Consider the following 23,246-nt stretch of genomic DNA (forward strand, 5'->3'; position numbering starts at 1 on the left):
TCTTTTTGTGTTGCCTGCCATGTGAGGACAGAGGGAGGAGATAGCCATTTGCAAGCCAGAAAGAAGGCCCACCCCAGACTCTGAGCATGCTGGCACCTTGATCTCAGACTTCCAGGCTCCAGAACTGAGAAAAAATAAATTCTATTGTTTAAACCTCTGTCTATGGCATTTTATTATGACAGCAGACAGAGCTATTATTATTTTAAACATTATTTTAAACAAACTATTAACTGTTAGATCAATTATGAACAAGAAAACTAAAAATTTTTATTTTACTTTCACTTTTTTCTCCTCCAATTCTCTTACTTTTTTGTAGATTCCAGTTTCTAATTCATATCAATTTCTTTTTCTCTGAAGTGCTTATCATTTCTTGCAAGGCAGGTCTACTGGCAACAACTTTGGTTAAGTTTTCCTTGTCTGAGAAAGTTTTAATTTTGGGTGGGCATGGCGGCTTTTGGGAGGTCAAGGTAGGTGGATCACTTGAGGCCAGGAGTTCAAGACCAGCCTGGCCAACACAGAGAAACCCCGTCTCAACTAAAAATACAAAAAGGTAGGCAGGTATGGTGGCACATGCTCTCTACTGCTCAGGAGGCTGAGGCAAGAGAATTGCTTGAATCCCAGAGGCAGAGGATGCAGTGAGCTGATATCATGCCACTGAACTTCAACCTGAGTGATAGAGCAAGACTCTATCTCAAAGGGGAAAAAAGTCTATTTTTTTTCTTCATTTTTGAAGAATAATTTCACAGGGTAAGGCTAAGCATGGTGGCTCATGCATGTAATCCCAGCACTTTGGGATGCTGAGGTGGGCGTATTACCTGAGGTCAGGAGTTCGAGACCAGCCTGGCCAACATGGTGAAACCCTGTCTCTACTGAAAATACAAAAATTAGTTGAGCATGGTGGCATTCACCCATAACCCCAGCTATTCAGGAGGCTGAGGGAGGAGAATCACTTGACCCTGGGGAGGTGGAGGTTGCAGTGAGCTGAGATCATGCCACTGCACTCCAGCCTGGGTGACAGAGCAAGGCTCAGTCTCAAAAAAAAAAAAAAAAAAAAAAAAAGAAAGAAAGAAAGAAAAATCAAAGAAAAGAAGACTAAAAAACAGAAGATTATCCTAGAACTGTTGTACAACTACAAAAGATGGAACATACACATAATGGGAATCCAGAAGGAGAGGAAAGAGAGAGAAAAAAAAACAGAAGAAACATTTGAGGTTGGGCACAGTGCCTCACACCTATAATCCCAGTTCTTCAGATTGTTTGAGCTCAGGAGTTCAACAAACCAGCCTGGTCAACATGGTGAAACCCCCTCTCTACAAAAAATTAGCCGGGAGTGGTGGCACACACCTGTAATCCCAGCTACTCAGGAGGCTGAGGTGGGAGGATCACTTGAGCCCAGAAGGCAGAGGTTGCAGCAAGCCAAGCTGCTCCTCCGCATTCCAGTCTGGGTGACAGAGGAAACTCTGTCTCAAAAGAAGAAGGAGAGGAGAAGAAGGAGGGGGAAGGAGAAGGGGAGAGAGAGGGAGAGGGAAAGAGGGAGAGGGAGAGGGAGAGGTAGAAAGAAGAAGAAGAGGAGGAGGAGGAGGAGAGAAGAAGGAGAAGAAGAAACATTTGAACAGTAATCACTGAGAATATTTATTTCCCAAATTAATGTCAGACACAAAACCACAGATCTAGGAAACTCAGAGAACACCAACCTGGACACATACCAAAAAAACAAAACAAAACAAACTATACTAGGCATAATATGCTCAAACTACAGGAAATCAATTAAACAAAGGGATGAAGAAAAATACAGCATGTTAACGCTAATTAAAAGAAAACAGGGGTAGGTATATTAATGTCAGACAGAGCAGATTTCAGAGCAAGGAAAGTTATCAGGGATAAAGAGAAGCACTGCATGATGATAAAGGGGTCAAGTCTCCAAGAAAACATAATATAGTTCTTAATGTGTATGTGCCTAACAACAGCATCAAAATATATGAGACAAAAACTGACAGAACCGCAAAGAGAAATAGATAAATCTACTATTACAGGTGGAGGCTTCAACACCTTCTATGAGAAATGGACAAACTCAGCAGGCAGAAAATATAATGACATAGTGGAATTCAATAACACCATCAGTCATATGGCTGTAATTGACATCAATCAACTACTTGATCCTAGCACAACACAACACACATTCTTCTCAAGCTCACATGGAACATTCACCAAGATAGATCCTATCCTGGACCATAAAACACACTTTAACAATTTTTTAAATCAAAAATTATAAAATGCTGTCACAGTAAAATGGAATCTAACTAAAAATCAGTCATGGAAAGAAAGCTGGAAATGTTCAAAATACTTGGAGATTAAATACCACACTTTTACATAACACATGGCTCAGAGAAGAAATCTCAAGAGAGATGGTGGTGTAGGGAGGAAGTTGGTCAAAGGATACCAAATTTCAGTTGGACAGGAGAAATAAATTCAAGAGATCTGTTGTACAGCCTGGTAACTACCGTTAATAACAATGTATCGTATTCTTGAAAATGTCTTTGGCTGGAGTCAGGGAGGGAGCACACTGTCTCTGCCAAAACACTGCAAAAAAAAAAAAAAAAAGAAAATGTGAAGGAAGTAGATGTTAAGTGTTCTCACCGCAAAAAATAACTTTGTAAGGTAATATATATGTTAATTATCTAGATTTAGCCATTCCACTATATGTATATAGTGGAATATATATATGTATATAGTAGAATATATACAGTGAGAAATAAAATATATTGAAATACATTATATATATTTTGAAAAATATATATGTTTCAAAACATCGTGTTATACACAATAAATACACACAATTTTATCTATCACTTTTTAAAAAATCAAAATTAATTGAAAATAATCTCGCCGGGCACAGTGGCTCAAGCCTGTAATCCCAGCACTTTGGGAGGCCGAGGCGGGTGGATCACAAGGTCAAGAGATCGAGACCATCCTGGTCAACAAGGTGAAACCCTGTCTCTACTAAAAATACAAAAAATTAGCTGGGCATAGTGGCACGTGCCTGTAATCCCAGCTACTCAGGAGGCTGAGGCAGGAGAATTGCCTGAACCCAGGAGGCAGAGGTTGCGGTGAGCCAAGACCGCGCCATTGCACTCCAGCCTGGGTAACAAGAGCGAAACTCCATCTCAAAAAAAAAAAAAAAAGAAAGAAAGAAAGAAAATAATCTCAAGAGAAATAAAAATATTTTGAGCTAAATAAAGATGAAAATGTGACTGATCGAAATTTTTGGGATGCAGCAAAAGCAGTGCATAGAGGGAGATGTATAGCCTTGATTACATATATTAGAATAGAAGAAAGATCTAAAATCAATAATCTAAGCTTCCATTTTAGAAAATTATAAAAAAAGAGCAAGTTAATTCTGAAGTAAACAGAAGAAAAGAAATGATAGAGCCAGACATGGTGGCTCACGCCTGTAATCCCAGCACTTTGGGAGGCCAAGGCTGGTGGATCACTTGAGGTCAGGAGTTCAAGGCCAGATCTACTAAAAATACAAAAATTAGCTGGGCATGGTGATGCGCACCTGTAATCCCAGCTACTCGGAAGGCTGAGGCAGAAGAATCACTTGAACCCAAGAGGCAGAGGTTGCAGTGAACATATATCATGCCACTGCACTCCAGCCTGGGCGACAAGAGTGAGACTTCATCTCAAAAAATAAATAAGTAAGGCCGGGCGCGGTGGCTCAAGCCTGTAATCCCAGCACTTTGGGAGGCTGAGGCGGGTGAATCACGAGGTCACAAGATCAAGACCATCCTGGTCAACATGGTGAAACCCCGTCTCTACTAAAAATACAAAAAATTAGCTGGGCATGGTGGTGCGTGCCTGTAATCCCAGCTACTCAGGAGGCTGAGGCAGGAGAATTGCCTGAACCCAGGAGGCGGAGATTGCGGTGAGCAGAGATCGTGCCATTGCACTCCAGCCTGGGTAACGAGCGAAACTCCGTCTCAAAAAATAAATAAATAAATAAATAAATAAATAAATAAATAAATAAAGTATATATGGAGAGGCAAAAGATGCAGAATAGACAACACAATAGTAAAGGGAAAGAGTGAAGTTGGAGAACTCGCACTACCCAACTTCAAGACTTATGGTAAAATTACAGTAATCAAGACACTGAGATATTGGGGAAAGAGTAGATAAATACATCAGTGAAGCAGGATAGATAAGCTGGAAATATATGTGCATAAATGTAGTCAACGGATCTTTCGCAAAGGAGCAAAGGCAATACAATGGAGGAAGCAATAGTCTGTTCAACAAATGAACAACTGGATATCCACATGCAAAAAAAAAAAAAAAAAAAAAAATGCATCTATATACAGGCCTCACAGGCTTCCCAACAATTAACTCAAAATGGGCCAGGCACAGTGGCTCACACCTGTAATCCCAACACTTCAGGAGGCTGAGGTGGGCAGATCACCAGAGGTCAGGAGTTCAAGACCAGCCCGACCAACATGATGAAACCACGTCTCCACCAAAAATACAAAAATTAGTCAGGCATGGTGCCACATGCCTGCAGTCCCAGCTACTCAGGAGGCTGAGACAGGAGAATTCTTAAACCCAGGAGGCAGAGGTTGTGGTGAGCCAAGAGGGCGTCACTGCACCCCTGCCTGGGCAACAAAGCAAGACTCTGTCTCGAAAAAAAAAAAAAAACCTCAAAATAAATCATAGGCCTACTGTAAAGTGCACAAATGCCCAACTATAAAATTCCTAGAAGATAACATAGGAGAAAATCTAGATGACCTTGGATTTGGTGATCACTTTTTAGCTGCAACACTAAAGGCCCAGATACGCCAGGCACGTTGACTCATGTCTGTAATCCCAGCACTTTGGGGGGCCGAGGCGGGCAGATCACCTGAGGTCGGTAGTTCGAGACCAGCTTGACCAACATGGAGAAACCCTGTCTGTACTAAAAATACAAAATTAGTCAAGTGTGGTGGTGCATGCCTGTGATCCCAGCTACTCCAGAGGCTGAGGCAGGAGAATCGCTTGAACCTGGGAGGCAAAGGTTATGGTGAGCCTAGATCGCGCCATTGCACTCCAGTCTGGGCAAGAAAAGTGAAACTCCGTCTCAAAAAAAAAAAAAAAAGAAATGGCCGAGATGCAACACTGAAGGCCCAACAGATCCTAAGGTTTAAACCTGTGCTACCAAGAAACAAATATCATTCCAGAGTATAGATAGAGAAGAGACAGTCTCCAACCCTTTTTGTGAAGCTATGATAGTCTTGATTGTGAAACCCAAAAATAATATGCTAAGAAAGGGAAGTTATAAGCTGCATCAGTGACCATACCAACGGAAATAATACATTGAAATAGGATAATCTGAGTCAGGCACAGTGGCTTGCAGCTGTAATTCCAGTTAACTAGGAGGCCAAGGCAGGAGGATCCTTGGGGCCAGGAGTTTGAGACCAGCCTGGTCAACATAGTGAGATCCCTGTCTCTTAAAAAACAAGATTAAAAAATTGTAATGAAATAGGATAGTTTGGAGAAGATTTATTTACAATGTGTGGTTGAAGAGGAACAACAGGGCTCTTGTTCTTGGAAGAGGAACCAGGGAAGAGAGAGCTTACCAGACCTCGGAAGAGAGAGTGGTTAGAGGAAACAACTTTGAGAAAAGTTGCCATGTCTCAAAAAATATAACCAGCCCGAAGTGAGCACACCATCCTCCCTTCCTCCAGTCTCCTAGCAGGGCTCCCCACTGGCCTAGACCAGCTGTCAACCAGAGGGTACAGGAGCTGACTGAAGAAATTCACATGGGCCAGCCCCCCTGGGCCTTGGGCAAGGTGGAATAAGAGAAGCAGACATATCTGGAAGGCAAAGGGGAGATCTCCAAATTGCAGGCCAAACCTGCTCATAAATTTAGACTGAAATTCTTTTTTAAAAATTATCAAGTTAAATCTAGCAATGTATAAAAAATCTAATATGGAACAGCGGAGACAGGTTACATTGTAAAATACAAGTTTGCTTTAACCATTTTTTTTTGAGGCGGAGTTTCCCTTTTGTTGCCCAGACTGGAGTGCAATGGCGCGATCTCAGCTCACTGCAACCTTCACCTCCCAGGTTCAAGCAATTCTCTTGCCTCAGCCTCCCATGTAATTGGGATTACAGGTGCCCGCCACCACACCTGGCTAATTTTTTTTTTTTTTTTTTTTTTTTTTGAGACGGAGTTTCACTCTTGTTACCCAGGCTGGAGTGCAATGGCGCGATCTCGGCTCACCGCAACCTCCGCCTCCTGGGTTCAGGCAATTCTCCTGCCTCAGCCTCCTGAACAGCTGGGATTACAAGCACTTGCCACCATGCCCAGCTAATTTTTTGTATTTTTGGTAGAAACGGGGTTTCACCATGTTGACCAGGATGGTCTCGATCTCTTGACCATGTGATCCACCCACCTCAGCCTCCCAAAGTGCCGGGATTACAGGCTTGAGCCACCGCACCCGGCCCATAATTTTTTAAAATACTTTTAGAGACAGGGTTTCACCATGTTGGCCAGGCTGGTTTTGAATTCCTGACCTCAAATGATTTGCCCGCCTCAGCCTTCCAAAGTGCTGGGATTACAGGCGTGAGTAACCACACCCAGTCTGCTATAACTTTAAAAAAACAAATTAACTAATTAAACAAATTGTTCTCCTTTAACAAATTAAAGGAGAAAGAAATCTTGGTTATTCCTATAGATGTAAGGAAGATGTTCCCTAGGATTGAATATCCATTCATGATTAGAAAAAAACAATTCTTTTTTTTTTTGAGACGGAGTTTCGCTCTTGTTACCCAGGCTGGAGTGCAATGGCGCGATCTCGGCTCACCGCAACCTCCGCCTCCTGGGTTCAGGCAATTCTCCTGCCTCAGCCTCCTGAGTAGCTGGGATTACAGGCACGCACCACCATGCCCAGCTATTTTTTTTGTATTTTTAGTAGAGACGGGGTTTCACTATGTTGACCAGGATGGTCTCGATCTCTTGACCTTGTGATCCACCCGCCTCTGCCTCCCAAAGTGCTGGGATTACAGGCTTGAGCCACTGCGCCCGGCTGAAAAAAACAATTCTTAGTAAACTAGGAATAGACACAAATTTCCTTAGCCTGATAAAGGAAATCTACCAAAACAAAAAAAGCCTACAGCAAACATCAAAAAACTGAAACCGAGAAGACTTTCCCTCTGAGCCTTCAACAAGATAAGGATGCCTGATAACCCACTCCTTTCAACATTATGCTAGAGGTCTTAGAGGAAGTCAGACAATGCAATAAGGCAAGAAGACATAAAAGGAGCTTTAAGAAGAGACAAACTGTTAATATTGCAGATGTTACAACGTCTACAAAGGAATTCCCCTAAATAATATACATACCTTATTAAGTTATTAGAGTTAATAAGGGTATAACAAGATTCCTGGACACCAAATCAGGATGCAGAAATCAGCTGTTGGGGGCAGGTGTGGTGGCTCAGGCCTGTAATCCCAGCACTTTGGGAAAGGGGGAAACTAGCGTATATAGCAGGTGCCACGACTGTGAGGTTTAGATCTACAGGAATTGGTTTCTTCAGATTTCTGGAGGCTGGGATTCTGAGACCCAAGAGACTGCAGGGGAGCTTCCTTCTGAGGTCTTCTCCTCGGCTTAGCAGATGGCTGCCCCCATTCTGAGGCTTCACTTGTCTTCTCTGCGTGTGGGTGTCCTAACCTCCTCTTCTAATACAGACACCAGTCATGTTGAATTTAAATTGCATTCTGTCCTTAAGATCCTGTCTCCAAATACACATGCTGAGGTGCTGGGGGTTAGAGCTTCAACTTATGAATTCCAGGGTAGGTGGGAGGGGAAACCATGCTACGAACTCAGCTGCCCTGGTCCAGGCTGGGGCTGGATTCCAGGGGAGGAGGTGGGCGTGGTCATCTCTTCCCAAGATTAAAAAGTTGTAATAAAATAGGATAGTTTGGAGAAGACTTACTTACAATGTGTGGTTGAAGGGGAACAACAGGGCTCTTGTTCTTGGAAGAGGAACCAGGGAAGAGAGAGCGTACCAGACCTCGGAAGAGAGAGTGGTTAGAGGAAGCAACTTTGAGAAAAGTTGCCATGTCTCAAAAAATATAACCAGCCTGAAGTGAGCACACCATCCTCCCTTCCCCCAGTCTCCTAGCAGGGCTCCCCACTGGCCTAGTCCAGCTGTTAACCAGAGGGTACAGGAACTGACTGAAGAAATTGACATGGGCCAGCCCCATTGGGCATTGAGCGGGTGGATCACCTGTGGTCAGGAGTTCGAGACCAGCCTGGCCAACATAGCAAAACCTTGTCTCTACTAAAAATACAAAAGTTAGCCTGGTGTGGTGGCACACGACTGTAATCCCAGCTACTTGGGAGGCTGAGGCAGGAGAATCGCTTGAACCTGGGAGGTGGAAGTTGCATTGAGCCGAGATCATGCCATTGCACTCCAGCCTGGATGACAGAGCAAGAGTCCGTCTCAAAAAAAAAGACACAGACACACACGGGGTTGACCACATGGAGACACAGGGAGAACAGGACCATCCGGAAGCCAAGGAGAGAGGCCGCAGGGGGAGCCGACCCTGCTGACACCTTGATCTGGGACTTCCTGTCCCCAGGAATAGGAGAGATTAAGTTTCTGTAATTGAAGCTCCCCAGTCTGTGGTACTTTGTGACAGCAGCCCTTGCAGGGGAACAGTCTTCAGGCTGATAATCCTAGAGAAACCCTGGCCCCCAAGACTGTCCCAAATATTCCCCAGCTCCCCCAGGACTATGGGTGTAAGACAAACTTAGGCTCACTCACCTGAGCCAGTGACGCTAATGGTCCCAAGAATGAAAAGTCAGATGAGTTGGGAGTGTAAGAAGAAGCAAATTTTCTTTCAAGTCATTGGTGGAGGTTTGGGAGTGGCAAAGCAGGGGGGGTAGAAATGTTTCAGTGAAGAAAAAAATAATCAAGGCATACGGATAGATCCCTAAGCAATCTTGCTCTGTGATAACTTTGTCACTTTGAATGATATCTTTACTGAAATTTGTCAGTTTCTTCTATGAACTGCAGTTTTCACAGGTAACCCAGCGAACAAATAGGTTTCCTGTGAGCCAGCACACCCATGTCTTCTGATGTAGCCAGGTCTTCTGATGTTTCATTCCCTATTTTGGCAGTCAACAGACACCTTGTCTTCAGTGCTAAGGTGGAAGAGGAAGATAAAAGGATTTATTATCTGAACATTCCGGAACCTTCCAAACAAATCTGTTTCTTTTTTTTTTCTTCTTTCTTTTTTTTTTTTTTTTTCCTAAAAGCTGGACCACATTTTGCAAGGTGAAAGTACATTTTCTTTCTAAACCAGCTTGTCCATCGCTGCTTGGTTCACACAAGTATTGACTCCTGATTGAATGGCAATCTGCTAACCCACAGAGTAGGAGATGGCTCTGTCAGCACAGCAGCTGCAAGCTGAAAATACAGAGGCTGAAGTGAGCTTGCATCATTCATCACTAGCGTTCCGTGGTCACACTGCAGCGTCTGCGTCACCAGCCGCCCGCCAGCAGGTCCTTGGGCTGCATGAGAAGGGGATGAGGTCAGTGCGCAGAGGAGAGCCCAGAGAGAACCACAGGCAGCCCCTCCATGTGGCGTGTGAGCTCACAAAAGGGGCCCATGCTCCCACAAATGAGGCACCCCGCAGCTGGAGCACCAGGCTTGTCAGACAGAATGTGGGCTGGATTTCAGCCCCTCACAGTTGTAGAGACTTAGAGCCCACAGCCCTGGACAGCATCAACCACGATAAATTCCACAGCAAAGGTAGAAGGATGTTCAAAGTGATGCTTTGGGTTCCAAGCTACTCTCAATGGGATAGAAACTAGTTTGAACCCTATCCACAATCTGTGAGCCTTCTCACCACCAGCCCCCCCAAAACAATATAAAGAGTGGGCCAATTGAGAGCCAAGATTTTGAAGAGAAGATTGCCTGAGGGGTGTCTCTGTGGAGAAAACTACTTTTTTTTTTTTTTTTTTTTTTTTTTTGCTCTTGTTGCCCAGGCTGGAGTGCAATGGCGCGATCTCGGCTCATCAAAACCTCCGCCTCTCAGGTTCAAGCGAATCTTCTGCCTCAGCCTCTCGAGTAGCTGGGATTAGAGGCATACACCATCATTCCAGGCTAATTTTGTATTTTTAGTAGAGACGGGGTTTCACCATGTTGGCCAGGCTGGTCTCGAACTCCTGATCTCAGGTAATCTGCCCACCTCGGCCTCCCAAAGTGCTGGGATTACAGGCGCGAGCCACCATGCCCGGCCAAAGCTGAGCTTCTTGAAGGGAAGTGGGGGCCTCCTCTCACCTCGAATTCAGTGTTTTCCACAAAGCTTCCCAGAGAGCTCACCTGGGACTCTCTCGCGAGGAGGGCGGAGAAGGCCAGAGCCGTAATCATCCGAGAAATCCAGAGAGGGTGCATCCGGCTGCAGGAAGCTGGTGAAAGCCCCAACTGTGTCAGGTCTAATCCCTGGAACCTATAAATGTGGCCTTATTCAGAAAGAGGGTCTTTGCCAATGCGATTAAATTAAGGATCTCAAGATGGGGAGATTATCCGGGATTAGCCCTAAATGAGATTACATGAGCCCTCAATGCAATTACCTGTTTCCCTAGAAGAGGTAAAAGGACGTTTGCCCAACGCAGAGGAGATGGTGATGTGATGCTGAGGGGGGCGTTGAGTGATGCAACCGCCGGCCAAGGGTTGTCGGCAGATACCACCAGCTGGAAGCCGCAAGGGGGGATTCTCCCGACAGCCGCAGAGAGAGCAGGGCTGTGCCCACACCTTGATTTCAGCCTGCTGAACCTGATTTCAGATGTCGGTCCCACAGGACTGTGAAAGAATAAATTTCTGTATTGAGCCATAATTTGTCATAATTTGTTAGAGAACCACAGGGAATTAATGTACAGAATGACTACTGCCTACTTTTTTCGGTTTTCTATTTATTTTTTATTTTATTTTATTTTATGTGTTTGAGTTGGAGTTTCACTCTTATTGCCCAGGCTGGAGTGCAATGGCACAATCTCGGCTCACCGCAACCTCCGCCTCCCGGGTTCAAGCAGTTCTCCTGCCCCAGCCTCCCAAGTAGCTGGGATTACAGGCATGTGCCACCACGCCCAGCTGATTTTGTATTTTTTGTAGAGACAGGGCTTCACAAGGTTGGTCAGGCTGGTCTTGAACTCCTGACCTCGGGTGATCCACCCACCTCAGCCTCCCAAAGTGCTGGGATTTCAGGCATGAGCCACTGCCTGGTGCCACCTAGCCTTGCCTGGTTTTTTAAATAAATTTTTGTGTGTATGGACCCCACGCAGTGGCTCAAGCCTCAAAAATAATAATAGGATTTTTTTTTTTTGTAATGACGTGGGGTCTCACTACGTTGCTGGCCTTGAACTCTCAGCCTCAAGTGATCCTCGTGCCTCAGCTTCCCGAAGTGCTGAGTTTACAGGCATGAGCCACCACATGTGGCCCTGCCTGCTTGATGCCAGAACCAGCACTGGGTTGAGCTTGGCCTCCCTCCCAGAGCTTGTCAGGGCAAGCCACACAGGAGGGTCAGAAGCAGCCGCAGCCACACGAAGAGGGAACCGGCGTGGAGCCTGCTAGAGGCTTGAACAATAAAACCACCTGGCGGGGGGCAGAAACCCCAGCAGCAAAAAACTCGAGGTAAACCCAAGGGACTAAAGCAAAGAGTCTCAAACGATCACCAAGAAGAGAGTCCAGGAAGTATAGCCCCACAGACGAGCCCCCCTAGGAGAAAGGGCAGCTGTCAACCACCGCCAGGCCCAAAGGCTGCACAACCAGCCCCCATGCACCTACTCGGGTAAGAGCTGTCCTGATCCCTAAACCCCTCACCCAGCTCCAACCTTGGAAGAAGGGGTGCAAGGAGCCACAGGAGAGGACAGAAGCCGGCCTCATCCCTTTCCCATGCAGACTTCCAGCCCTAGGCAGCCTCAGCTGGAGCAGGGAGAAAAGTGGTTTCAAGTTTTGACTAATATCTTGGCCTGGACATCGAAATTCCAAATTGAGGTTGTTCCCCCCGCCCCACCCCCCACCCCCACCCCCCACCCCCCATTTAAAGCCACCATCAGACAGAATATTTCCTAAGAGGAGCAGAAAAGTGCAAGCCTGCCAGGGGCTGGGAACAGGAATCCGGCTGAATGAACTTTAAAGGGGCAGCACAGGACAAAAGCTCCAGTCGGCTTCCGAGCGCATGGCAGGCTGTGCTTGCTCCACAGACCGGCCACACAAAAGCTGGTGAGAACATCTCGGTGGAACTGAAAGTAGCCAAGTTCCCGTGAAAGGAAAACATGCAAATCTGTTTTCAGTATCACTTTTAAGCTTCCTGAGTGGAGCCTCTGGCCTGGAATGACTCGCATTGACGTCAGCCCGAGACAGCCATATCCCAGCAGCTGCCATGCCTTCCTCACCCGCAGCCCTGGGGGCAGAAGACACACTGGTTTTGTTTCATGGGAGATTAAAAACAGTTGCTGCTGCATCCATGATTCACAACCCCTGTGATCACTGGGGCCAGAAAGACTGAGCAAAAAGCACAAGGCAGCCACATCAGAACGAACGGGAGCTGGGGCGATGGCTCATGCCTGTAATCCCAGTAACTTTGGGAGGCCAAGGCGGGTGGATCACCTGAAGTCAGGAGTTCGAGACCAGCCTGGTCAACATGGTGAAACCTTGACTCTACTAAAAATACAAAAATATTAGCCAAGCATGGTGGCTCATGTCTCCAGTCCCCGCTCCTTGGCAGGCTGAGACATGAGAATCGCTTGAACCCAGGAAGCGGAAGTTGCAGTGAGCCGACATCATGCCATTGCACACTGGCCTGGGTGACCGAGTGAGACTTCATCTCAAAAAAAAAAAAAAAAAAAAAAAAAAAAGGCCAGGCGTGGTGGCTCATGCCTATAATCTCAGCACTTTGAGAGGCCGAGGCAGATAGATCACTTGAGGTCAGGAGTTCGAGACCAACCTGGCCAACATGATGAAATCCCGTCTCTACTGAAAGTACAAAAATTAGGCTTGGTGGTGGGCACCTGTAATCCCAGCTACTCGGGAGACCAAAGCAGGAGAATTGCTTGAACCCGGAATACGGTGGTTGCAGTGAGCCAAGATTGTGCCACTGCATTCCAGCCTGGGTGACAGAGCGAGACTCTGTGTCAAAAAAAAAGAGAAAAAAAAACAGAAATCATGTGTCTGTCTTGGGAGTGTCCGGCTTTAGCACTGCTCTGAAGTCAGGGCTGGCAGAGAGCAGAGCTTGCTACCAGAGGACGGGAGTGTGAATCCTGCTGCTGGCGCTACCATTTCTCTGAGCGGGACACCACGCCCCGGCTGTTGCTGCTGCCATTGCTTCTTCCCGGGGGCCTGCCCTGAGCCCCACTCCTGGGCTGAGGTCCGGCCCCTCCCCTCCCCTTGCTAATCACGGTCCCCTGTTGTAGTTGGTCATTTCCGAGTCCACTGAGTAACGCGAGCGTGGGAGTTTTGGCCTGTCCACATCCGAGCACCCATCACATCAAATGCAAAATGAAACACAGCAACCGCAGATAAAGTCCAGATGGTATTCTGACTGCTGACGTTGCAATATCAGTAAGTATCAGCAAGTGACCATCGTTCCCCATGCCTCCCTTCCTTGGATCTAAGGAAAACTCGTGAGGTTGTGTGAATCACATCACGGACCAGGTCCTGGGGGTGGGAGACTCCTCTGGGGAAAACGAGAGTTGTTTTGCTGTTGTTACTTTTCATCAATCTTTTATTCACAGCTACAAACCTTTAATCAATTATGGATAAAACACAAAAGCTTTTTGAAATGCTGATAAAGGAACCCATACTGAGAGATCACATAAAATCCGAGTGCTGAGCTAGCTGGACGCAGGCTTGGCGGGTCTGCAGCACACGGAGGTGCAGAGGTGGTGGCACCAACAGAAAGGAATGTGGGGAAATTGTGTCCCCCAAATAATATGAATAGAACAATAAAATAGGCTCAGGGTTGAAATGGCAAAGTCAATGTTGCTGTCATTCTCTTGGGTCCCTTCCATGCGCAGGGCTACCGTTTTAAATGGGGCATGCTGGCTGTGTACCAGGGGCTCCTGGCCTCCAGGAGACAGATACTGTCACACCAGGCTGAGCAAGTGCTATAAAGTCAGGCCTATAGATATCACCTGAGCAGCGACAGGGAGGCTGTACCATCACTTAGAGATAACAGCTCAGACTCCGCATCAGACAGACCCGAGCCAAGTCCTGAATCCAAACCTTCCTGGCTCTAAGACCTTGGCCAAGTTCCTTAACCTCTCAAAACCTATTTATGGCCCCTCGAAATGAGACTATCAGTGCCTACCTCATAGGATTGCCATTTAAAAATTAAATATAAGGCCAGGCATGGTGGCTCACACCTGTAATCTCAGCAATTTGGGAGGCCAAGGTGGGCAGATCACCTGAGGTCCAGAGTTTGAGATCAGCCTGGCCATCATGGTGAAACCTGGTCTCTACTAAAAATACAAAAATTAGCCGGACATAGTGGCACATGCCTGTAGTCTCAGCCACTCGGGAGACTGAGGATGGAGAATCGCCTGAACCCAGAGGCAGAGTGTGCAGTGAGCCGAAATCATGGCACTGCACTCCAGCCTGGGTGACAGAGCGAAACTGCATCTCAAAAAAAAAAAAGAAAAATTAAATATAGCATACAGCAAAGTCATCAGTCTAATCCGTGGCTCAAAGGAAATACTCGAGAATGTTGGCTCTCATTATTTCTTTCTGACAAAGTCAGAGAAGGTATCGTTTTTACATGCATCCTGAAGGACTCACAAAGGAGGGCAGGAGATTTCATGAAAAGGAGTTATCATTCAAAAAGATACAGACACCTAAAGTTGCACATGTTTGGAAATCAACCAGGAGTCCAAAATGGCCAGCCTGAGAGGCACAGGGGAGAGAGAAAGTGGACAAATGGATGTGGTTCATGCTAGAGAGTTTGGACATTATTTTGTGAACATTTGGTCAAATGATGATGAGTTTTGGAATCAAATAGCAGAATTCCATATCCACACTTTGGGCGGTGAACTTGGGCAATCTACCTAAGTGTCAATTCCCCTCTTTAAGTGGGAATAATAATATCTACCCTGGAGGAATGTCAAATGGGTCAGAGGTCAGAAAACTTTTTCTGTAAAGAGCCAGATAGCAAATATTCCAGGCACGGAAGGCAATAAGGGTTCTGTTGCAACTGCTCAACTCGGCCATTGCAGCACAAAAGCAGCTACAGACATACATAATCAAGTGAGCATGATTATGTTCCAATAAAACTTTATTTATAAAAACAGGCCACGTGGCCAGGTGTGGTAGCTCACACCTGTAATCCCAGTGCCATGGGAGGCCGAGGCCAGAGGATGGCTTGGAGTTAGGAGTTCGAGACCAGCCTGGGCAACACAGCAAGACACCATCTCTATCAAAAAAATATGTATATATATTAGCCAGGCATTACAGTGCACACCTGTAGTCCTAGATACTTGGGAGGCTGAGATGGGAGGACAGCTTGAGTCCAAGAGCTCGAGGCTGCAGTGAGCAATGATCGAGCCACTCCACTCCAGCCTGGGAGACAGAGCAAGACAAGACCCTGTCAATCAATCAATCAATGATAAAACAGGTCACTGGCCAGATGTGATCTACAAGGCAGTGATTTGCCTACCCCTGGTTCAGATTAGAAAATAGAGTTGAAATTCATAACACAGTGCCTCCACATCCTGCTTTTTTCCCCCCTTCCTCTTCCACATGCCTGGATATTTTCTCATATCCAGTGATTCCAAGACATTGCTAACTGATCTGAAGATTACAGTGAGCTTGCCTTCATCTAAGCTCAAGAGACTGCAGTGCATAAAGATAATTTGTTCAACAGAGTAAGAACTGCTTTGCCAGGAGTGCTGAGTGTTTTAGTAATCAATCAATCAATCAGTCAGAGAAGAACTCATTAGGCGGATGGTGCTGTTCCACCCTGGAGAAGTGCAGAGTGTTGAGGCTGGATCCTGGCGCGTGGCTTGGTGAGAAGTTCCCACTTCCCTGTTGCCCGGGTACTCATTGCAGTTTCACACAGTTTAGTTGTGTGTAATCCTTGAGAGTCACATTTTCCATTTCTTATCCCGTACAATGAAGAAATTTAAATTGCAACGTGATTTTCTGTGTGCACCAGAGGGCTTCTCAGTGAGGGCTTCTTGGAGATGTGTTGAAGGTGACCACGTGCCACGTACAAGGACTGGCAGGTGACATCACACGTTCTTCAGGGCCTTCAGCAGAAGGGAGGAACACAGGTGCTGCACACCTGGTGAACCATCTAGATTACAGGTCAGGGGGCAAGGACGAGGCAGGCTGAGCCACGGCGGGGGGAGGAGGGCTCTTAGATTGAGCCCAAGAGGCAGAGGCTGCAGCGAGCCATAATCCTGCCACTGCATTCCAGCCTGGACAACAGAGCAAGACCCTGCCTCAAAAGAAAAAAGTACTCATACGTATTCATTGTTTATATGAAATCCAATTCAAATTTAACTGCTCATCTCGCCTTTTTATTTGCTAAATCTCGTAGCTCTCTAGGGAGAGAAGCAAATTCCCATTGGAGTATCTGGACCTCCCAGCCACATACTAGTTGTTTCCTACAACTGTGCGTGGGCATTGGTGCCTGGAAATGGTGACAGGGAGAGAGCGGGAATAAGACAGAAATAGAGGAGGGTAAGTAATTGAAGCCTCAGTATTTTTGCTGTCTTTGCAAGAAGAAGGAGATGCTCTGACATATGGTGTAGATGAAGAGTTGAAAACTCAATGCCTGCTGGGCATGATGGCTAATGCCTGTAATCCCAGCACTTTGGAAGGCCGAGGCAGGTGGATAACTTGAGGTCAAGAGTTCAAGACCAGCCTGGCCAACATGGTGAAACCCCCATCTCTGCGAAAAATACAAAAAGTAGCTGAGCCTGGTGGCAGGCGCCTATAGTCCCAGCTACTTGGAAGGCTGAGGCAGGAGAATCACTTGAACCTGGGAGGCGGAGGTTGCAGTGAGCGGAGATTGAGCCACTGCACTCCAGCCTGGGTGACAGACCAAGACTCCGTTTCGAAAAGAAAAGAAAAAGAAAATGCCAGCGAGGAGCTGGGCAGAGGGTAAAAGTAAGTCAAGTGGAATGAATATGGCCACAGGGAACAATGGGGACATGGGACACTTTGGGGTGCGTGCCCCGCCTAAGAGGCCCGCTAGTACCCAGCTCCAGTTCACTCTGCCATGCGGTCTTCAGGGCTCGGTGTGGAAGAGCTGATTCTCCTCAGGTTGATGGTTCTGGTAACCACAGCTGGGGATGGTGAGGCTGATTTCAGAAAGTTCTGGAGAGCCCGCAGAGTTCATGAGCAGAGCTGAATCCCATCCCAGCCTCGGCAAATGACGGCTCCTTCAGCATTAAACCAACTACAAGCTTCACCCGGAAGCAGTGCTGCTAGGTCAGGACACTTCAGACAACAATGAATGTCTGTTTAGTGTAAGTACATCCCAAATACTGCATGAAACATACACCCAAAAAATATGTATTTGTTGGCCAGCAATGGTGTCTAACACCTATGATCCCAGCCCTTTGGGAGGTCAACATGGGAGGATTGCTTAAGCACAGGGGTTTGAGACCAGCCTGGGCAACATAGTGAGACTCCATCTCTACAAAAATAAAATAATGAGCCAGGCGTGGTGGTGCACACCTGTAGTTCTAGCTTCTTGGGAGGCTGAAATGGGAGGATAACTTGAGCCCAAGAGATGGAGGCTGCAGTGAGCTGTGATCCCCCCGTTGCACTCTAGACTGGACAACACAGCGAGACCCTGTCTCAAAAAAAAAATTTCATTGTTTATATGAAATTCTATTCAAATTTAAACATCGGCTCCTTTTATTTGCTAAATCTGGTAGTTCTCTAGGGGGAGAAGCAAGTTCACGTTTGAGTGTCTGGACCTCCCAGTAGCATACTAGTGATTCCTACGTACTCCCCTTGATGCCAACGGACGAATGTTCTAGAACCATCTTGGCCCCTCCCAGTTGTGTGTTCCCTGTCCCTCCGAGCTTCGGTTTCCTCATCTCTTTTTTTTTTTTTTTTTTTGGAGATGGAGTTTCACTCTTGTTACCCAGGCTGGAGTGCAATGGCGCGATCTCGGCTCACCGCAACCTCCGCCTCCGGGTTCAGGCAATTCTCCTGCCTCAGCCTCCTGAGTAGCTGGGATTACAGGCACGCGCCACCATACCCAGCTAATTTTTTTGTATTTTTTTAATAGAGACGGGGTTTCACCATGTTGACCAGGATGGTCTCGATCTCTGGACCTCGTGATCCACCCGCCTCGGCCTCCCAAAGTGCTGGGATTACAGGCTTGAGCCACCGCACCCGCCCGGTTTCCTCATCTCTTAAGTGGACATGGGAATTTCTATTTCACAGGATTGTCACAAGGATGAAATGGAATAAACGTAAAGGCATATTGTATGGTGTCTGAGACGCAGCAACAAACGTTTGCCACTGAGTGAAATTCCCTACCCTTAGAATGACGCTTCGTTCTCCCACTACACCTGTCAGGACCCATCCACAGGTAGTGCCAGGAGGTGAGGACCAGGGGAGCGTGAGAATCCCACAGTGGCAGGCGATGTCACGTGGTCTTTAGTGCCTTCAACAGGAGGAAGGGAGGAACACTGTCTAGATCACAGGTTAGAGGACAATGAGGGACCTGGCTTTCTGTTCTTTTGGGTTGGAAGACATTTGGGCTTTGCCACCATTCTTCAGTGACATGGCAACTGCTGCTGGCAGCACAAGGACAGTTTCTAATGCACCCAGTGTGTTCCTTTTCTTTTTGAGACGGAGTCTCGCACTGTCACCCAGGCTGTAGTGCAGAGGCGTGATCTTGGCTCACTGCAATCTCCACTTTCTAGGTACAAGCAATTCTCCTGCCTCAGCCTCCAATGTTGCTGGGACTACAAGCATGTGCCACCATGCCCAGCTAATTTTTTTGTACTTTTAATAGAGACGGAGTGGTCTCCATCTCCTGACCCCCTGATCCACCTTCCTCGGGCTCCCAAAGCGCTTGGACTACAGGCGTGAGCCACCAGTGTGTTCTCTGAGGGGCTTGGAGACACTCGGGACTGGCTTCAGCTACACCTTCCCCACTCCTGCCTGCAGCCTCTTGAAAGCCAGGCCTGAACCCGGAACAGCTAGGAAGCCTTCGAGCATTCCAAAGAAGAAACGGAACCTGGAGCATAAAGAGCTTCATTGTATCTGCTTCCTTCCCTGGATGCCTAAGGGGTGACGCAGGATGTCTGCGCCTACGACACAGAGGTGCCTGCCAGCTCCGCACGCTGATCCCGTGCAGATGGCCCTGGCCACGCACACGTAGATACATCCCAGATATTGCAGGAAGACCTCTTGAGGGATCTCATTTAACTCTGCTTCCCTTGGAAATAAAAGTGACTGCGTTCTTTCACTAGGGCTGCCGTAACAAACTGCCGAAGCCTGAGTGGCTTCAACAACAGAAATGCCTTGTCGCCCAGTTCGACAAGGAGGCGGGAATTTGAGATCAAGGTGCTGGCAGGTCGGTTCTTTCCGAGGCTGCGAAGGACAGATCTGTTCCAGCCTCTCCTCGGTGTGGAGGTCTTCATGTTCACGTGGAGTTCTCCTTTCAGAGCTGTCTGAGTCCAAATGTCCCCTTCCTATAAGGACACTCTTCATGTTGGATTAGAACCTACCCTCACAACCTCATTGTAATTTAGTTACCTCTCTAAAGACCCCAACTCCAGGCGGGGCACATTGGCTCACGTCTGTAATCCCAGCACTTCGGAAGGTCGAGGAGGGCAGATCACTTGAAGTTAGGAGTTTGACATCAACCAACATGGTGAAATCCTGACTCTACTAAAAATACAAAAATTAGCCAGGCATGGTGGTGCAAGCCTGTAATCCCAGCTACCCAGGAGACTGAGGCAGGAGAATCACTTGAACCCAGGAGACGGAAGTTGCAGTGAGCTGAGATCACACCACTGCACTCCAATCTGGCAACAGAGTAAGACCCCGCCTCAAAAAATATATATAAATAAAATAAAATAAAAAGAAAGACCCCCATCTCCAAACAGGGTCACATTTTTAGGTACAAGGGATTAAGACTTCAACATGTGAATTGGGGGATAACGAATATCAGTTATCTTGTTGGAAAGAATAAAGTCCATTAATTCAAAAGTCTGCTGTGGTACATATCACAAATATTCCTCTTCTACATGGATGAATCTCAAAATAATTATGCTGAGTGAAAGAAGCCAGGCCAAAAGAGAACATGCTGTGTGATTCCATTTATATCAAATTCTAGAAAATGCAAAGTAATCTATACAGCAGCAGAAAGCAGATCAGTGGGTGTCTGGGGAATGAGGAGTAGGGATGTCATGGGTGGGGAGATGGCAAAGGGACCCAAGGACACTGAATGGAACCTTTGTTATGGTGATTGTGGTGGTGGTGGCTTCATGGGTATATGCGTGTGTCAAGCTTATCAAACTGTAGCCTGTAAATATGCACATTTTATTATACATCAATTAAAATTCCATCAAGAGTTGGCTTTTTTTTAAGAATAAATATGGCCAGACGTGGTGGTTCAGACCTATAATTTCAACCCTTTGGGAGTCCAAGACAGGAGGTTTGCTTGAGGCCAGAAGTTGGAGACTTAGTTGGTCTGAGTGTTATTTTGTTGTTGTTGTTGTTGTTGAGACGGAGTTTCGCTCTTGTTACCCAGGCTGCAATGGCGCAATCTCAGCTCACCGCAACCTCCGCCTCCTGGGTTCAGGCAACTCTCCTGCCTCAGCCTCCTGAGTAGCTGGGATTACAGGCACGCACCACCATGCCCAGCTAATTTTTTGTATTTTTAGTAGAGACGGGGTTTCACCATGTTGACCAGGATGTTCTCGATGTCTTGACCCCGTGATCCACCTGCCTCGGGCTCCCAAAGTGCTGGGATTACAGGCTTGAGCCACCGCGCCCGGCCTCTGAGTGTTTTTGTTAAGCTGATTTAACATCGTCTCCCTTGACAATCAGACCTGACTAGCTATTTAAAAAAAAAAAAAAAAGTTTGAGGCCAGACTGGGCAACACAGCAAGACCCTATCTCTATTTTTAAAATGTTTAAAAATTAGCCTGGCATGATGGTGTGCCCCTGCAGACCTAGCTACCCAGGAGGCTGAAATGGGAGGATCGCTTGAGCCCAGGAGTTCAAGGCTGCAGTGAGTTATGATCAAGCCACTGCACTCCAGCCCCTGGGCAGCAAAGTGAGACCCTGTCTCAAAGAATAAATAAATAAAAGAACAAATATTCCACTTCTTTTCTTCCCTTCTGTTCTTTTGTTGGGCATGTGGTAGGCATGCACTTACTTCCCTGTTCCCTTCAAAGTAAGGTGTGGCCACGAGACAAGCCTTGGCCAATGAGATGCTGGCAGAAGTGTCACTCACGGGTGGAGGTGCTAAGAGCCAGGGTGTGATTCATCACTTTCTCTTTAGTCCCACCCGGACAATCATGGAAGGGTAAGTGGAGATGGAGCCTCCAACCACCTGGGTCCCTGCCATGACCAGCGCCCCCTGCTGACCTACACTAGATGTGCATCACCAGTGAGAAAACCCTTTGCTTTTTTAAGCCACTGAGATTTGGGGCTTGCTTATTACGGCAGCATAACCTAGGCTCTGCTGACAGAGTCACTGACAAGTGTGCAAGTTTGTCATTCAGCTGTGGCCCCACTGGAATCAGGCAAAAGACAGAAGCCACACAGCTAGAGGGTGAACCTGACCAACCATCCAGCCTCTTCGCCTCCCCAGAGCCTTACTACACTCTGGTCCTTTTTGCATACACGATAATACACATAAAGTGTCACACACTTGCTTTTCTGTGTGAAAATGGCCCCAAAAAGAAAGCTAGCTGCTGGCGGTGGCAGTGGAAATAAGGAAGGCAAGCAATCTAGCAAGGTCTAGAAGGTCAGAAGCAGGTTGTGCCCTGGGAGGCGGAGGTTGCAGTGAGCCAAGATCGCGCCACTGCACTCCAGCCCGGTGACAAAGCAAGACTCCATCTCAAAAAAAAAAAAAAAAGTATATTGTGGGTTGTCTGGATGATACCCTCACAGCCAGGAACTGCCCCTCAGTGTTGGAAACAGCAGCTCCATTTGTGCTCACCATCTGGCTCAAAGGGGTCTCCTAATGTAACTGCATTTAACTTTTTTTTTGTTTGTTTTTTTGAGATGGAGTCTCGCTCTGTCTCCCAGGCTGGAGTGCAGTGGCACGATCGCAGCTCACTGCAACCTCCACCTCCCGGGTTCAAGTGATTCTCCTACCTCAGCCTCCCAAGTAGCTGGGATTACAGGCACTCGCCACCATGCCCGGCTAATTTTTGTATTTTCAGTAGAGACGGGGTTTTGCCATGTTGGCCAGGCTGGTCTTGAACTCCTGGCCTCAGGTGATCCACCTACCTCAGCCTCCCAAAGTGCTGGGATGACAGGCATGAGCCACCACTCTCAGCCTGCATCAGGCTGGAGTGCAATGGCGCGATCTCGGCTCACCGCAATCTCTGCCTCCTGGGCTCAAGCAATTCTCCTGCCTCAGCCTCCTGAGTAGCTGGGATGACAGGCACGCACCACCACACCCAGGTCATTTTTGTATTTTTAGTAGAGACGGGGTTTCACCATGTTTATAAAGGGAGAGAGAGAGAGAGAGAGGAAGGAAAGAAAGAGAGAGAAAGAAAGAAAAAAGGAAGGAGGCGGGGAGAAAGAAAAGGAAAGAAAGAGAGAGGAGGGAAGGAAGGAAGAGGGACGGGACGGGAAGGAGGGAGCGAGGGGAGACAGTTATCCCCATCCCCCACCCTCCGGAAATAGAAACATTTAAGAGCTCCAAGTTTTTCAGAACTATTTGAATACATTTTTCCTGTAAAACTCAATTTCAGGGCAGCTTCAAGGCAAACGTGCTCATATTTGGCATCTGTTCTTGTATTTTAGGCACCTTGATGCATTCATACTCATTACACTCACACCTAGAAGACCCCCAAGAAATCCACCTCCTTGTGCAGAGAAAGGAAATGCAAACTGGTCATTCTGGAAACCAGGGTCAATCCCAGATTTCTAGACGCCTGGCTGTGGGCCCCGGAGCCCTTCATGAAAACAGACGCCTCAGATTGACCCCTTCCAAGCTTCCCCTCCAAGGAGGGAAAGGGCACACATTCTCAAGGGGTCCTGGTGCATGCAGGTAAACT

At 47.0% G+C, this 23,246-nt stretch overlaps 1 long non-coding RNA gene across 1 annotated transcript in view; it reads right to left on the minus strand.

Moving 5' to 3' along the window:
• Positions 1-7,982: 7,982 nt before the first annotated feature.
• The window catches only part of LOC141581095 (uncharacterized), a 32,483-nt gene continuing 17,219 nt past the window's right edge, over positions 7,983-23,246 (minus strand). Inside the window, exons 2-4 of the long non-coding RNA XR_012513611.1 lie at positions 10,611-10,839; positions 10,360-10,486; positions 7,983-9,545 (exon numbers count right to left, since the gene is read on the minus strand). This is a non-coding gene — a long non-coding RNA (uncharacterized LOC141581095). The remainder of the gene's footprint in view (positions 9,546-10,359; positions 10,487-10,610; positions 10,840-23,246) is intronic.

The sequence above is a fragment of the Saimiri boliviensis genome, chromosome 14 (genome assembly GCF_048565385.1).
Source record: "Saimiri boliviensis isolate mSaiBol1 chromosome 14, mSaiBol1.pri, whole genome shotgun sequence".
NCBI classification, from domain to species: Eukaryota; Metazoa; Chordata; class Mammalia; order Primates; family Cebidae; genus Saimiri; species Saimiri boliviensis.